At 44.8% G+C, this 10,126-nt stretch overlaps 1 protein-coding gene across 4 annotated transcripts in view; it reads right to left on the bottom strand.

The window, feature by feature from the left end:
• Smpdl3b (sphingomyelin phosphodiesterase acid like 3B) overlaps window positions 1-10,126 on the bottom strand; it is a 47,955-nt gene that overhangs the window by 20,487 nt on the left and 17,342 nt on the right. The window lies entirely within an intron of this gene.

Genomic DNA, 10,126 nt, shown 5'->3' with positions numbered 1-10,126 from the left:
TATTTCTCATCTTTTGTTAATATTTTTCATCTTTTGGAAATAACTCTATCACAGAGTTGCCCCAATCCTCAGTCCTTTTCCTCCCAAATGTTCTTGCCCACCTCTTTAGACCTAAACCTGGTCTCAGCAAAAGATCTGAGACTTGTTCACACTAAGGTGTAAATGACTGAATAAGCAAACCATCATCTCTCCCATGTGCACTGTATTCAACACAGCCCCGGGAGGTTTTGGTCATTATCTCTGCCTTCCATTTAAGGATACTAAGATTCTGAGATCACATGAGAACTGTGATCAGATCCTCTCCCAGGGAGCTGTGATTGCTGGAGTCACTGCCTGTTCTAGTTAGTAGGTGGGCAGAGCTGGTAGGCTGCCAGGCCCCTAAATGTCTGCTGTGCCTGGATTGCACCTGCACTAACACCTTAAACTGGGGTGGCCAAGCCTTTGCTTTCTCTCCAGGGTGGGCTCCCCATGCTTCCTCAAAGGCCCCAGACTCCAGGAGGTTATTTTTCAATTGGCCTCAAACCACGAAGTGTGATGTCAGCCAGCAATGACCATTTCTGCATTCCAGAAACTCCTGGTCAGTTTCCAGGCAGTGAGTAGAACTGAAGCTATGTGCAGCTCTCTGGCACTTCCTGACGGTGGTGGTGGTGGTAGTAGTGTGTGTGTGTGTGTGTGTGTGTGTGTGTGTCCCAAGGGCGTGACTCCAGGAGTGGAAAGAACAGCAGAGACCTCAGGGTCCACACAGGTGGCTCCGCCTCCCGGGGCTCCAGTCACCTTGCCCCTTAACCTCAGCTGCTACTGAGTCTCCTCAGGCCACCTCCACAGCCTTGCCCAGTCCTCCCCACGTCATCAACTTGCTCCTCCTCACTGAAAGCTCAGGGCAAAGATCACCTCCTCAGAGAGGCCTTCCCTGCCCCTCCTCGGCCTTTGTGTGCACTGTTTACAGTCTCTCTGCTTCCCGTTCTTTGGAGATGAATTGATCCCACTGCATTATCATCCTCCCTGTTTGCTACGTCAGCTCAGTGAAGCATGAAGCCTGTCGTGCTCTTCTGTGTGTCCTCGGCACCGAGCACAGTGCCTGCAATGCGGAGGGTGTGCAGCGTGTGTGCACTCCCATTTGGAGAGCACAATTAGAACAGGAAGTCTTACCTCACCATTTCAGCCATTCTTCAAGGTGCAAACTGTTTTTCAGTGCTGGGGATGGAACCCAGGACCTCTAAACCCTTTGTGCCATCCCTTATTGATATAGGACCTAATTGTATTGCCCATGGTGTCCTGAGCTCAAGCAAACCTCCTGTCTCAGCCTCCTCAATAGATGGGACTCTTGTAATCCACAAACGAGCCCCTCAGAGCCCCCAACCTCGAGTCCAAAAATGGGGCAAGACATGTTTTTTTTAAAAAAAAAAAAAAGCAGTGCTGATTTATTTTATTCTGGGCCCAGCAACACAGTGCAGTTGGAGTTTGCAAAAGCTGTGTGTCTCCCTCAAAACTTTCCAGACCTTTTGTAGAAAGCACAGTTTACAAAGTAAGGGGTTATGGGCATGGATCAGGAAATCTGCTAAGGAATGAGGAAGACCTTTGTTTCCCTTTGCAGAGGACAGAGAAGTCCAGCAGTAATTAACAATCCTTTGTCAACTTATTTTAGCTAACATCTGTTATTTGTAGAGGGCAGCAATGGTTAACATATCAATTAGGTTAGGTTCCCAGGGATTTACAATTCTTTACAGAGGGGAGCATTATTAACATATCAATTAGGTCACCCAGAAAAAAAAAAAAAAAAACGCATACACAACAGTACAGCTGTGTTACAGGAACTTTGGTCATATAACTTAGGCATAACACAAACATAATGAAGCTCATTTTGCTAGTGTACAGCAGGGACCACAGGTGCAGGCCACTGTACCCAGCTAAGATGGGGATTCTTACACTCACTTGACGGATGAGAACACTGAGCTCAAGCCCTGACATCTCTGACGGCAAAGCTAAGACATAATATTATCATGCCTGTTTTTTGAACCTTGAGGAAGTGGCTGCTGTAATAGAAATATGTTATCCACAAAAGAATTAGAGCCACTGATTTCTATGAAGCTTCTCAGGAAAAAGGTGAAAACCCCTCTGACTTCTTAGATCGTTTATCAGAGGCAATAAAAAAACATATGTCTATAGCTCCTGATTCGATAGAGGCAGAGATTTTGCTTAAGGACTTTTGTTACTCAGTCAACTCCACATATTAGAAAAAAGCTACAAAAGATGGCGTTTGCTCCAGATAGTGCACTTGGTACTTTAGTAAAAGTTGCCTCCTTAGTATTTTGTAACTGTAATGAGGAGGAAGCCAAGGAGAGAAAACAAAGAGACCAAGAACAAAGCAGCCACTTTTGCTGCAGCCTTAAGAAAAAGAAACCCTAAGTCTGATTCTCAGGGATCCAAGAAGTATTCAAAGAAAACGCAGATCTTCTATCACTGCCACAAGCCAGGTCACCTTATGAGGGACTGCACTCTGAAGCCCCCTGGGCCATGCCCCAACTGCAAAGGTGACGCTGGAGGTTGGACTGCCCTCTGAGGCCAAGGCCCCAGGGCACTCGCTGCCCTCTCCCGCTGGCTGGACTGTCCTCTCCTCAGAGGAGCCCCGGGTAATCATGACTATAGAGGGAAAAGAAACCAGCTACTGGCTTATGCCTCTCGGTCCTTCTTTTCAATCCTGGCCTTCCTTCTCGTCGCCACCCCTCAGTGAAAGGAGTCACTGTTGAGGAGATAATTTGTTATTTTTCACAATGCTTAGGCTGTAACTGGGATGGTTTTCTTTTTACACATTCACTTTTGATTATGCCTGAAAGTCCAGTTCCTCTCTTAGAAAGAGATATTTTATCATGTTTAAGTACTGTGATATACATATACACCCAGGTCAAGGTATGCTCCCCTCATGGAGACAGAAATCCTGAAATATGGACAACTAAAGGTAGAATAGATAGGACAATAAATCCACAGGACCAAGCATCTCAATTAACACGGACTGTGTTCCCTAAGGGTTCAGAGATAGTCCACATCTTTGTAGACAAGTGCTTTCCCATGACTTGGCATGTTTTGAGTTTTCCCAGGTCACAATCTTGCAATACGTAGATGACATACTGTTATGTGCCCCCTCAAAAAGCTCTGTAGCTGAGACACTTGTGTTCTGCTAAATTTTCTAACAGACACAGTTACAAGGTCTCTAAATCTAAGGCATCACTTTGCAGTCTTGAGGTAAAATATTTAGGCCTCATACCCAAAAAGATCCAAAGACTTAAAAAAAAAGAAAATTAAACCCATTCTCTCCTTCCCACAGCCCAAAACTCTAAAACAGTTAAGGATATTTCCTAAGAGTTACAGGTTTTGCCGCCTTTGGATACCCCATATGAGGAGATTATACAACCCCTCTATTACTTTATAAAAGAGACCCAAAAGGCAGATATACATATTTTATGCTGGGACCTGATTCACAAGCTGCATTCCAAAAGCTTCAGCACTTGGGTGCCCCGCCCTGAGCCTACCCACAGGTTACCATTCAATTTATATGTAGATGAGAGGGGAGACTTGGCTTTGAGAGTGCTTACACAGCATTAAGGACTTGCTCAACAATCTATAGGGTACCTAAATGACTTAGAAGACAGACAGATTTAACTCTTCTGTTATGGCAGCTACCTCATAAAAAATTTTTCAAAAGGCAGGCTATGCAATGGTAACTTTACACCATATTCTTTTTTTTTTTTTTTTTTTACACCATATTCTTGAAAGGTCCTCACTTGCACTGGAACTAGTGCTCAGCTAGCAGAGCTCATGCCTCTGACCGGAGCCTTACAACTCAGCAAGGGACAAAAGGTCAATATTTATACTGATTCTACATATGCTTTACATGCTAATGCAGCCATATAGAAAAACTTACCTAACAGCCAATAGATCTCCTATAAAATATAAGGAGATAGCTATCTTTTATTACAGGCTGTCCTCCAAAATCAGGTGGCATTAGACATTCTAAAAGCAGCACAGAGGGTCACTTGTGCAATTGTAAAGACTAAATGCTGTGTATACATTCCTGCTTCTTCTGCTAATATCTCTGTAGCTATTCAAGATATTAGATAACAAATCAATGACATGAAAGATTCTAAAATTCCCTGGACTTTATTCTTACAGGAATTAACTCTAGTTTCTCTTGGTGGAAATCTTTGTTAACTGTACTCATGATTGTCTAACTGTTTCTTTGGCTTTGTCTCTGAAAGGGTTTTGGTCCAGGCTGGACACTGCAGCCGGTAAAGCCAAGGAGCTCCTATCTCCCCCACTCTTAGGAATCTAGCTCTGGTGCCAAACTAAGACCAATGGGCTACCTGTGCATCCCTAATGCCTCCCTTAGGTTCCACCCCAAGCCGAGGCTACTTATGTGCCTCATTCCAATGTTCCACAGAGAGATCGCCGGCCCAGGGGTGGAGATGCTGTGCCCCAGGGGGTCGGGGGTGCCTCTCCCCACATTCTCAAAATAAAGGTCATTTATATTTCATACTTCTTATCTTTTCAGCTGCACAGTTCTATCAGTCTCCTTCAGACTTAAAGCTGTGAGCACACTCAAGATGAAAATGCCTGGTTTCTATCGAGGGCCTCTAGACAGGAAGTACCTCTGCAGAAGGTACTTCTGCAGAAGTACCTCTGACTGACGTTCAGTAACTGCAACCCTGTTCAGCTTGAAATCCAATCGGTCATTGTCCCCTACCCCTCACGGCAGTTTGGGTTACTTCTTCAGAGGGGGGATTGTTGCAAGCAGCTGAGCTAGTTAGAAATATTATAGGCAGTGAGACAGGGCTAGGTCTTCCAAGGAGCCAGAGCAGAAACTTGGATGGTTTGCAACTGTGGGGGCAACAGACTCCTCCAGCTGTGGGCCAGGCCTTAAGACAAAGAATCAAACAAATGCATCTACATCCTAAAGACTGATATTCTAATTAGTTCCCTATCACCCTATCCCCTAGGGGAAAGGTCACAGTTTCAAGAATGCCTGCTTCCTATGTGACTCCCTTCCCCATTTGTCCCCAATTTAATTAGTTTTACCTGAACTACTGATCTTATTGGCTAACTATAGTTATGTCCCACCTTATCTGCTTTGTGAGTTCCCAGTCTTCCCCTGCCTTGAACCCAGGGTTTTACTCTATAAAAGTCCCTGGAAAAGACAGAATCCTGAGCAGCCCACTGGGGTCCCCTTCTGTCTCTCTCTCTCTGACAGAAGCTTTTTTTCTCTCAATAAATACATTCTACTCTTCACCTCTGTTGTTCCTAAAATTCATTCTTCAATATTAGAGAACATGAGCTCAGTGGACGTAGCTGGTTGGGAGTTTCATTCCCCTATATCAATGCCTGTTTATTTGAACCTTGAGTAAGTAGCTGCTGTAATAGAAATATGTTATCCACAAAAGAATTAGAGCCACAGATTTCTATGAAACTGACTACAGATGATAAGGACCCAGGCCCTCCACCAAAGAATCCAGCACTAACTAGCATGTGCCGGAGAAGTCCTGAGCACCAGGGCAGGGCGGGGAGAGCTATCTGGTTTCTCATCCAGGTCAAGGGACTTTGACAGAACCAGGCAGCCTCACTGGGCTTGGAGTTATTGACATTTTGCCCATCTTGAGAGCATCAAATAAGGGAGTGACTGAGAAATGAGCTGCAGAGGAAAGTCCCAACATACCACACTGTGACCGGCAGCAGCTGCTGGGTCAGGAGAAGCACAGATGGACTGTGGGAATGGAGTGCCCTACTTTTTAGATTGAAACCTCTTACTCTCCTCTGTCCCCAGAGGAAGCCTCCAGATCCCCCTTTTCATTGGCAATGACAAATACAAGGCACAGAGCCTAGTAGCTTTGCCACACCTACGAAAATAGCTGAGACCTGAAAATAACACGTTAACCCCAAAAGTACAGGGAAGAAGCTACACCATGAAAATCAAAAATTCATTTTAAAAGCAACACTTAAAAATTCATTAAAACCTCATGTACAATGTAACCCCAGCACTCAGGAGGCTCAGGCAGGAAGATTATTGCCAGTTCAAGACCAGCCTGGGCTACAAAGTAAGCTCAAGTCCAGCCTGAATTACATAGTGAAACCCTGTCTCAAAAATACAAACAGAGCCAAGGACATAGCACAGTGGCAAAACACCTGCCTGGCAAGCACAAGATCCTGAGTTCAATTCCCAGTACCAAAAAAAATATTTTTTCCCACTAAATCCATATACAACATGGAATTATTTTACTATGATTTGTATTTGCGGAAACTCCCAAAGTCATTCCTAGGATATAAGGAAGCCTTAAAGTGGCTAGAGGTGAGCTCACAGGTGATCAGAAAAAAGAAAAAGCACCTATTGTTACAGGCAGCTGAGCTAGTTAGAAATATTATTATAGGCAGCTAGACAGGGCCGAGCACTGAAAAGAGCCAGAGCAGAAGTTCAGATACCCTGCAGCCTTGGAAGAGACAACCACCTCCAGCTGTGGGGCCAGATCTCAAGACAAAAAGCAAAGCAAATACAACCACAACCTAAGGATTCACAGTCTAAATACCTCTCCATCACTCTGAGGAAATCAGGAGTCAGCATCCCACCCCTACAGGAAGGGTCACTGCTATTAAGCTTGCCGCTTACTGTGTGACTCACCCCTCCATTTGCTCTTAATTTAATCAATTTTACCTGAGCAATTAATCTTATTGGTTGACCATTTTATGCTCACCTTGCAAATTCCCATTTTCCCCCACCTTTGAGTCATCTATAAAAATCCCTGGAAAAGACAGTCTTTGGCAACACACTCAGGACTTTTTCTGTCTCTTAAGACAGAAGCTTTCTTTCTCTTAATAAATATATTCCAATCTTAACCTCCATTGTTCTTAAAATTCATTCTTTGATTTAGAGAACACAAACTCATCCTGGACATTAGTAGGTCAAAAGTTTCATTCCCCTAGATCGAAATCACTTATTCCGCACCTACTGAATGCCAGACATTGCACCAAGCACTGTATCTGTGCAGCATGACGATGTTGTGAAAAACTTTATATCATCCCCGAAAAACACTAGGGCATTTACTACTGGGCTCCTTTTGTGTTCCCAAAACAAGGGGACCTTATGAGTGGTCAGAACCACAACGTTCAGACAAGCAGTATCTCAGGAGCACCAGGAACTGGGCAAGCTGGCATCATTGTAGGAGCTGCCTTCCTGCCAGGATGTGGTCAGCTGTGCCTTGGATGACTGGTCACACAAGGAAAGAGTAAAGGAGGGCACTGCTCAGTGGTTTAGATTATAAAACCCCTTTCTGCACCACGGACGCACTGGACACTTCCTGATGAATGCTCGCCTAGCCCATCCTCATGGACCTCCTGAGAGGCGCTGTTGTTAGGTGCCCATCCTTGTGGGCTTACTGACTGACACTACTATACAGGAAGTGTCTCCTGGGATTCTGCCAAACAGTGCTCTTTTCTGTTCACACACAGTGAGATTTGCTTGAGGTCAAAGGCAAAGCACAGGGGTATAGCTCAGCAGTGCAGTGCCTGCCTGGCAAGCACAAAATCCTGAGTTTGATCCCTGGTTCCAAAAAAAAAGATCAAAGGCAGAACCAACAGAAGGCCTCAGTTTCCTGGGTTGAAGCAGTGTGTTGCTTTTGAATGGACATGCATGAATTATGAATTTTGGCCTCAGAGAAATCTTTTGAGTCATGGCTCCTCCACACAGGTGATTGCCAGTTGAATTTCTTTTTTTTTTTTTTTTTTTTTTTTTTTTTTGTCTTTTTGAGACAGGGTCTCACTATGCAGTTCAGCCTGGCCTTGAACTCACTATGTAGCTTAGGGTGGCCTCAAACTCATGGCAGTCCTCCTGCCTCAGCCTCAGCCTCCTGGGATTCTATGCATGTACCACCACGCCTGGTTGGCAATTGCAGTTTGAGCAAGGAATTTCCCTGGCCAAGCCTCAGTTTCTTTGTCTATAAAGTGAGAGATGCTTGTATGGATAAAAGTTCTCTCTTATGAGGCAGCAGGTATGGGAAGAGCAAGCCAACATGGACTCATCCCTTAGGCTGCTCCTGAACTTGGGTTTACCTTGCCATCTCCCATCTCCTCCAGAGGGGTAAGATCAGCGCACTGAACAGTGTAGTCTGAGGACTCTCCCAGTTCTTGCTCCTTGCAATTCCAAGACTCCTGTCTGTCAATGTGGTTAACCCACACCACAAAGCCGTCTCCTCTCTATTTCAGCCCTTTGCTGTTGATGCTCAGCAAGGATCACGGAGCGACTGGACTGTGGCTCCTCCTCTACAAACTAAAAGGCTCCCAAAGATATGGGGCTCCTTTATTAAACCCAACACATACTGCTAACAGCTCCCCAAGTTAGAAGTTTGGTTTGTTTGAAGCAGGGTCTCACTTTATAGTCCAAGCTGACTCCCCGTTTGTAATCCTCTTGCTTCAGCTTTCACGTGACATGGACCTGCCCCAAGTGAGGTATTACCGAGGCAGGGGGTGACATCATTCCCATTGTACAGGGGAGTAGACACTAGGGGGCACTCGTGTTCCCTCTCCTGCCCGGTCCTGCTCCCTCAGCTCAGGCTCAGCCCTTAGGGGATGGCGTGCCTACCATGGTGACCCACCGGAAAAACCTGACTGTTTCTCTGCCTTTTGAAGCTGAGGAATACGTGGAGAGTGTTGTACAGCGTTTGTGTGGGAGGAGAAGCCAGGAAGTCGGCGCCCCACCTAAGCACTTGGCTAAGGAAGGTAGAGGTAGAAGCCAATTTTATGCAAAGCAGGGACGGTGACTGTCCAACTGGCGTCTGTACTTCTGGAAGACCTGGCGTCTGAAAAAACCTATAGGTGCCTTTGTTTTAAAACTATCCATGGGAGATATGCATTCCAGCAGGTCTGGAGGGAGGACAGTATCTATAAAGCTCAGTGTCCTGAAGACACAAGAAAGCATGAAGCTTACAGCAGCAGTGGAGCACAGACTGTCCTGTCTTCTGTCACTGCAGGATCTTGAGCAGATGTTTGTGCCCCGAGCCTCATTTTCCTCATCTGCAAAATGGATGTAATGATAGCAGTACCTTCTTCACAAGGGCTATCCCTTCAGACGGAGCTGGGTGCAGCTACAATCCTAGGTATTCATGCAACTGAGCTAGGAGGATCACTTGGCCCCAGGAGTCCAAGACCAGCCCAGGCAACACAGGAAAACTTTATCTCTTTTTTTTTTTTTTCTTTTTCTTTTTTTATCGGTACCGGGGATCGAACTCACGACCACCTGCTTGCAAGGCAGGTGCTTATGCCACTGAGCTAAATCCCCAGCCCCCGGAAAACTTTATCTCAAAAAAAAAAAAAAAAAAAAAAAAAAAATCTTTCCTTTGCATTTTTCAAAACAAGTTTTAAACGGACAGCCTATATTAAGCACAATGCCAAATGTGGCCCACTGTGAGTGCTGAATACCTTTTCATGAACTCTTCGTGTTGTTTTCCCTAGTGATTTGTTTTTAGCAGCACTGTATTAGAAGCAGAAGGTATTTAGACAGCCTGGGTTCCTGTCCAGTCTCAGACACTTACCAGATGTGTGACCTTGAGCTAGTTACTCCTGTGAAGTTCTGTCTGTTCGTGGGAATGACAATACCTTACACGGCTGTTGTAAGAGTGCTATGTGAAAACAGTTTTAGCAGTGAGTGGCACATAAGTCCTTAGAAAATATACTGACCCAGGCTGGGGATTCGCCTCAGTGGTATAAGTGCTTGCTTTGCAAGCGTGCAGTTGTGAGTTCAATCCCCGGTACCCAAAAAAAAAAAGAAAAAGAAAAAGAAAAAGAAAAAAGAAAGAAAGAAAGAAAATATACTGACTGTTTTTAAATTTCCTGTATTGAAACCAAGTCTTGAAATTTTTCCACTAGATGTTTATGTCATAGTCTATTCAGTTAATTTATTCCTGTTAGCAATTTTTCATAAAGTAATGCTGCCACGAACATCTTTTTGTACTTGAAGGGTGACTTTTTAACCACAGAGACTCTGGTCTGGTCTGGAGATACCCACTGGCATTTGGATTTCTAAGAAAACTATTTGTAAATGAAAGCATGTGAGGCTGGAAGGTTCTTTCAATCATTCCCAAGCAACCAGCCG

Source organism: Cavia porcellus, unplaced genomic scaffold (assembly GCF_034190915.1).
Source record: "Cavia porcellus strain 051 isolate PalLab524CR breed Dunkin Hartley unplaced genomic scaffold, mCavPor4.1 scaffold_25, whole genome shotgun sequence".
Taxonomy (NCBI): domain Eukaryota; kingdom Metazoa; phylum Chordata; class Mammalia; order Rodentia; family Caviidae; genus Cavia; species Cavia porcellus.
Note: the sequence above shows the minus strand (reverse complement) of the source record. Positions and strands in the feature narration are given on the sequence as shown.